Source organism: Hakea prostrata, chromosome 2 (genome assembly GCF_041222555.1).
Source record: "Hakea prostrata isolate BN-2017 chromosome 2, UWA_Hpros_2, whole genome shotgun sequence".
NCBI classification, from domain to species: Eukaryota; Viridiplantae; Streptophyta; class Magnoliopsida; order Proteales; family Proteaceae; genus Hakea; species Hakea prostrata.
Window position 1 is genome coordinate 5,954,213 of NC_142601.1, and position 7,199 is coordinate 5,961,411.

The following is a 7,199-nucleotide window of genomic DNA, read 5'->3' on the forward strand; positions in this document are numbered from 1 at the left end:
ACCCCCACCCCCTTAAACAGATCAAGTCGTACAAGTTGATCCCATAATTAACCTGATCTCAGTAAACTATTCTCATACAATATTGTCCTCATTACTACTTTGCTCCAGCTCCTTATTCAAATTACCAATTTTCATGGAAAAGAGTGCAGGTTGAGGATTCCACCATACCCTGTGCAATTAAAGGGCCCATGAAAGAAAGCAAGTTCCATCATCATGGGTAGCACATATAACCCAATAATTTGAATCTTACTAGAAAGAAAGACAATAGTTGTATATATAACCCAATCATTTAATACTTAATAATCCAATTGATCCTTGGAAGTTCAACCACGTGCTGCAACAGCTCCATTTATATTATTTGCTCCAACTGGTACTTAGCTTGCTATAGATATCAATTGGTAGTTATGAGAACAGAAAGAGTGATAAGTATGGGCTTTGAGAATATTTAAACCACCATGAGTGGAATTCCAGTTGCCATGAGGATTGTTTGACCTCTACATATAAACTCCCAGCATTTCATACTTGGCTGCTCCATGAGCTTGCCCACATAGTGTCTCAACCACACTAACCATGCCAAGCTGCCCATAAAGAAACAAGAAATTATCAGTCCTTGGGTAGAGCTTATCCTTCAATTCACTAACTGGTAATTACATAAATGAAATATGGGTGGGGGCTGTAAAGAGCATTAAACAAATATTAACTGATGCTTGTGTTCTAACAATTCTATGGTACTCTGTGTTGTCATGGATATGCATCTTTCTAACAACAATAAAAAATGAATACCTTTATTACAACATTTCCCACTTCAAAAGGTTCTATTAATGCTCAAACCTTGTGTTCAGCAAGATCGTGTGGTTATGTACTCAGTAGGGTCTACAGAATTGGAGAAGAACTATCAAGCAAATCTACTTATTGAGCTTGTAAATGGTAGGATTCAGGCACATCCCACAGGAAACCTCTTATTGTTGTGGGACATGTAAGAAGTTCTTATATTTGTTGTTGTTAATGATGTCAGTACCCTAGGATGGTTGGGAAATCATCTCTCTACTTTTAATCCTCTGAATATTTAAAGGAGACTATAGGAGGCCATACATGGGGCAGACATGACCATGCAGAAATTGAAAGTAAGGTAAAAGCTGAAACAAGTGAAGTAATCAGACTAGCTAATAACCAATGCTAATGCATTTCTAACTCCATTTTAACTGTTTAAGAGATGGACAAAAGGAAAGGAACTAAATTCACATCTTGAAAGTCCAGTCAAAAATTTTCCCAACAAAACATAAACCAACCAAATGACCAAATCTTAACTCGATATGAAATTGGACAGCTTTCTTTCCTCCTGTATGCAAGCATGTGAATCAGAGAAGCCTGGCCTTCTGTCCTGATTTGCCAAGTAAACACCCTCTCACCCCCTTTTTCAGAAGTTGGATAAGTAGCAGAATTTTTAGCTGAAGAAGATGGAAGTGCAGGATTTCTCCTAGCTGTGTGAATTTCTAGCAGACTTCACAACAGAGGGAAGGGTTATGTGTATATGTATGTGAAACAGAGAGAGAGTCCTGACCAATATAGATAATGTCACTGTATTTCAAGTGCTGAAGGAGACATTAATAACTTGTTCACAAAAACAAAGCCCCTACACTTTCTTGATAATGTCATAAGTAAGACCCTAAGTTCTGCAACCAATAGTGTCTTTTCAGTCCTCACAAAACATGATGATTCTAAAGACTACCAAATGCATCATACCCGTCATGAGTAAGACAAGCAGTGGGTATAAACATCTAGGTCATATTTTCTTAAGGGTAGTAAACTTAGTGCTTCATGTTTATCACTGGCTTGATCCACTATGTTTAAATGCACTTGGTTCCTTTTAGTTAAATTCTCTCTTTTATCAATTGTAGATGGTAGTTTACATGAATTTTCTAAATAGTTCACACAGCTAGGAGCAAGTAACCAAGAAAAAGGCTAAATGGATTTAGGAATGTACACCCATACTCAGATTAAGGATAAACTGTAGAAGATATTGTCAATCTAAGAGTCAGAAAGGGGGCATACAACAAGAAGAATAAGAATCAAGGTTATATATTAAACAGAAGAACGATTCCTACCTCCAAGAACGATGGTTGGACTTCAATTAGTTGAACAAATGCTGCACAAACCTAAAAATGCAAACATAAAGTGCTAAAGTATATACAATGAAATGCCATTAGAAATAAATACCAACCTGAACAAGATTGAGTAGACAATGAACACATTAAGCACCATCTATATTCACCCAAAAAAATAGGAAGAAAGAAAGAATAAGATAATATATCCAATATAACCAGAGAAAGTACACTCAATCCACATGGATTATCTACCCCCCCTCCCCAACAAAAAAAAAAGTAGAAGAAAATGACCAAGAGATGGAAACTAGGGAATTTAGGATTTTAAGTTTTGATCCCAACACACAAAAAAAGAAAACAAAAGAAACAAAAAACAAAAGAATTCAGCTTGATAAGGCATTGATCGAACACTCCTCACAATCAACCTCTATGATGTAGTAGGCTAATGATAGCAGTAGCAGAATTGTAATTTAATGGACTGCAAACTAAAGAGAAGAAAAATAGGATAAGAATAAGAAAGGGAACTTCAGGAAGAGAAAGATAAATACAGACTAATGGGAGTATATGAACAATAAATGAGTCATTGAAATTATCAAATATGTGGGGTGAAAGGGAAAACAATCACGATGTAAAAGGTGGGAGTAGGGATAGAATTGGAAAATAATATAAAGAAAGTAAACTAGAAGAGGGACAAAAAATGGAAAAAGGATCTAATGGGAAATAGACATGGAAGATGCAAGAAAGGAAATTCGGAGAAGACAATCAAGACATACCATCAAATAACACAATAAAACAATAAGATAAAGGGGGATTCTACTTGGAAACGAAACTCAGCGAGGTGATTCAATTTGAGGACTTATACTTCAGCTGAAAAACTGTGACTTCAAAATAGAGGACGAACTCCCTCCCTCTCTTGTTTCCCCTCTGATTCTCACTTTCTCTTCTCCTCATGCACCTTCTCTCCTCTCCTCTCCTCTCCTCTCCTCGCCCCAGGTTCTCTTCCTTTGTTCTGTTTCTATGTTGGATTCCCTTTTTCCTTTTTGGGCCATGGAAATCATGGGATGAGGTGGGCACGTGATAGTCCAGGGTGATCTCTTTTTTTTTTTTTTTTTGGTGTGTGGGTGTGGGGGGGGGGGGTTTGTGTGGAAGAGAGGGGAAGGGTGAAGTGGCAACAGCAGGATAATTCTTTTTTTAAACAAAGGGAATGTGGGGGTTGATGCTGGTGTTTTTCGGTCAGAACCACAGAGAAAAGAAATAAAGAAAGGAAACAGAACAAAAAGGGGTATGAGGGATATGAGACAGGAAAATTGTAGGAAGAAGAGGAAATGCTAGGGAAGAAAGACTGAAGGGGTGAAGAATTCCAAACAGAGATTTACCTAGATTAGGGATCTGATGCCACTAAGTAAGAGACAGAAAAGGTGAAGGAGGAGGAACAACATAGATGGAGTAAAAAGAAGGAAACTCGATAAGAAACAGAGCTGCAGTGGTAGAAAGAAGAAATTCCAAAAGAGGGAAGGGGACAAGAGTGAACAGGCACAAAGCCTTCAGACTATTTAAACCACAACTCTGTTTCTTTTATTCTATGCACAACACCTTGGTTACAAACTTACAAGCATATAGATTCAGAAGAAACAGAACAACCATACCATTGACTCCTAACAATTCAGAACTTACTAAAGATGTTCAAATTCCTCCACATCCTAAAAATCTCCTTTCACATTTATCCTAACAAAATCGCAAATATCTACAAGCCTAAATTCCATATTTGGACTCAGTTCTCAATCTAGGTTCCAAAATGAATTTGGGTTGGTCCAAGGTTGTGGTGCATCAGTACCACTAATATAGGAGAGGAAGTGATCAGTTGTGGCAAAGATTAACAGGTAAAAGTAAAAGGACAAGAAAGAGAATGAGGAGAGGGACAAACTCACAAGGGAAGAAAGAGGGAGGCAATTTTGAGAAACTAAGTCAACTACCTTTCAATTACAAAAATCCCAAACTGAGTCGTAATTATACACTTACATGCCCTAGAATAAAAAGAAGCACAACACGGAATGGAAACCTACTCAATACTGGAACCATCTAAAGGAAGAAATAAACTGAATTATAAAGTAAGGATCTGTTTGATAACTCACCAAGTGTTTCTGCTTGGAAACAAGTTTTGAGCGTTTCTGGAAGTAGAAACACTTTCCTAGGAGTTTGATAAAACTTGCTTCTGGTTTATTAGAAAATATGAAATGTAAGAAAATATATGAAATTTGCCATTGTTATGTTTAGAGCGCCAAATTCCATAGATAACCCTTCTCAAATTGTCTCACTTTAACCCAACCAACACCAATTTTTCTTTTGTTGTTGCATCGAAGTGTTCTCAAAGCAAAAAAATTCATAATTTCAATTTATGTTGCAAAAATCATGCGAAAATAAACAGTTTTCGGCCACTTTTTCTGCTTCTCAAAGCAAGAAACACCAGAAACTGTTTTTTGGTGGGTAACAAATAGGTCCTAAATAATCCCAAGCAAAATAAGCTACATATCTACTAAGCTTCCTAAAGTAAAATAAGCTAAATGTTGCACGTTAATTCCAGATAACTTCTATAAATCTAACATCAACTACATCCTTCAATTATATTTATAACCTTTTTTTTCTTAAAAATATATTTTCCTAAAACAGAATTTTCAAAGGGGGGGGGGGGAATGTGATAATATGTCAAGTTAATATATGTTAAACACCATTGTCCAATCTAAGCCATGATGTTCGAATATTTTTTTAATGTCAAAATTTTCAGATTTTTCAAAAATAATTTATGAATGCAAAAATTGAAAATGCATAGGAAGAATATTCTATTTTAGTTTAAACGAAGAAGATTAACATAACTGTAGGAAATATAATTTCAGCTGACTATGATTTGTAAAATCACGTTAATTCATTGATGGGAATTAATCAATTAATAATAAGTAAATAAGTAAATAAAAATACTTCAAGGGGAATCTAGAAAATAAGTAGATTTGCTGCTTGTAGCCATATTTGAAGGTACACATTATCTTCTTCTTCTTCTTGCAATAGTATATCAACTAGAACTGCATAATGGTTGGCCAAAGCAAAGGGGCATTGCATGTCTGCATGTGAACCTGCTTTGACTAATAACAGGAAATGTGAGTGTAATTAATGTAAGAAAATCATTGAGGGGGGAGGTGGGAACACCAAACCCAAATGGCATCTTGCTGGTGATGACAGAAACTTCACAAGCTCCCTTAATGTCCCAAATTATAAAGAAGGCTATGGCAACACATATAAGGGACAGGGAATAACTTAAGCGGAAAAGAGGTAAGACAGAGATAAGTTTGGTGATGGATGCCTAGAGCTAAGTTAGGAAAGGGATTATGGCTGCCAGAAGGGAAATGGATTCAAATCTAAGGAGACCAAGTTGAAGAACAAAGAGACCTTTAAGATGGACCAGGAGATATTGATACAAATGTTCCAACGAATTGGTTCATCCAAACCATGGTTTGAGATCTCGATCTCGACAAGGATCTCGGTCCCTCAAAAAACTGAGATCTCACGAGATCTCAGCTGAGATTTGGTAAAAAAAATCCCACCTCAACTCAAACTAACATGGGCCCATCTCTGTGGGTATTAGAACTCAGTTTGGGCTGGAATCTGGTATTTCACCTATTTTAGGCCTTCTAAACTTAGTAGTGGCCTTAGATTTGTGAGAAACAAGTGTATAAATGAGTTCCAACTCAACCCTAACTTTGAAACTGATACACTGGAGTAGTGAACATAAAGACTTATACAACATGAAATACACTACCATTACTTGAGATAAATGGAAACAAAGGTTTAAAGTCAAATAATGCACCAAACATGTTTACTTATTCATAATTTCACATTACAACATCAGTATGCTTATAAGTTGCACTACAAGATTACAAGAGTAAAATCAATGAGGCAAGTTTGAGGGAAAAAAACTCACCTTGCTTTAAGATTTGATTCAAGATCAATAGATCTTTGTTGTACATGAGCTAAACACCTTGTTGATGCAACCTAGGTAGAGATCCAACCAAGTTTCAGGTGAAAAATCCGATGGGATCACCAAAACTAGCCAAGGGGAAGTTGTGTTGACCTAGGTCGAGATCAAGATATCTCAACTCCTCTCGATTGAGTTGAGGCATTTTTAAAAGTGTTGCTCGGCTAAAATCTCGACTCGACCAAGATATCTGCTGAGATTTTGAACTATTTTGGTTTCACCTTGTATCTAGCCTCAAGGTCACAACAAAGCAAGATCTCGATTGAGATCTCACAAGACCTCGAACTATGATCTAAATAGGCTAGAGAAGAAGCAAAGCAACAGCCGCAGCTACATCAAAGGATAAGGTTGAGATAAAAAGAGCTAGAGTCTCTATTCGGAGGATTTAGAGTTTGGGGTGGCCCACCCCCAACCATTGACCCAGAGATATCAAGGTCTTCAATCAAATACTACCCTCACTCCAAGACAGGACTCGGGAACACAAGAAACTAATACAGATGTAGACAAGTATAAAGGAGAAAATGGAGATTACTTTCTCCAAGTGAACTTTCAAACACAGCATCCTAGGCAATGCCTCTATATGCCCATAGAGCATACTACCAGAATGGTAAGATGAGGCGAGCAAGCCGATCACAGCAATCTTGACAAAAATATGAGATGCATAACTTTTGGTTGTCCCACCTCAAGCCAAAGTACTTGGAGCACACTCAAGAGCTAAACTTGATGTGGAGCACTAACAACTACTTACTGACAATCTTATTATCAGAAAGAGAGAGAAAGAGAGAGAAAAGGAACATTTGAAATTGAAACTAATTTGTTTTCTTAGCACAGAGATTTAAGAGAATAATATTAAATCACTCAAAGAAACATAGATAACATCAAGTTGCTTCACATTCAAAACAGATGCTAGAATAACAACAGCAACAACTTGCAGAAGATGATAACAAAGAAAAAAAAATAGTACCTAGAATTTGGAGCAGCGGTAACTGAGATATGTCGATCTTCACCTTCTGAAGAATGAGTTACTGAGATAGCAGTATATGATGCTGGCTCAAGGGCTGCTGATTTGAGAA

General features: G+C 36.8%; 1 long non-coding RNA gene across 1 annotated transcript; it reads right to left on the reverse strand.

Annotated features, from left to right (window-relative positions):
* Window positions 1-7: 7 nt before the first annotated feature.
* On the reverse strand, window positions 8-7,176 carry LOC149023474 (uncharacterized). Its single transcript, XR_016171535.1, has 3 exons — window positions 7,091-7,176; window positions 2,106-2,156; window positions 8-578 (listed from the first exon to the last, which is right to left on the reverse strand). It is a non-coding gene; the product is annotated as an uncharacterized LOC149023474 (long non-coding RNA).
* Between the last annotated feature and the right edge of the window lie 23 nt (window positions 7,177-7,199).